Consider the following 266-nt stretch of genomic DNA (forward strand, 5'->3'; position numbering starts at 1 on the left):
GGTTGGTGGTGTGGGGGGGTCTCTAGGGTCCCCCTCCATGTGTCCCCACCCAGGCACAAGGGAATGGCCCCACAGCACCCATGTCCGCAGTCTCCATGGGGAGGGGAAGAAAGGGGGATGTGCAGATGGGAGGAGCATGGGTCCTCTGCATCCCAGCCACAGGAGGGAACAATCTCCCACACTCTCTCCACATTCACCATCGCATTCTCACTGCAATGGGAAACTGAGGCACAGGCACTGATGTGCCTCAAAGCACTGGGGGGACC

Source organism: Nestor notabilis, unplaced genomic scaffold (genome assembly GCF_000696875.1).
Source record: "Nestor notabilis isolate BGI_N333 unplaced genomic scaffold, ASM69687v1 scaffold18179, whole genome shotgun sequence".
Taxonomy (NCBI): domain Eukaryota; kingdom Metazoa; phylum Chordata; class Aves; order Psittaciformes; family Psittacidae; genus Nestor; species Nestor notabilis.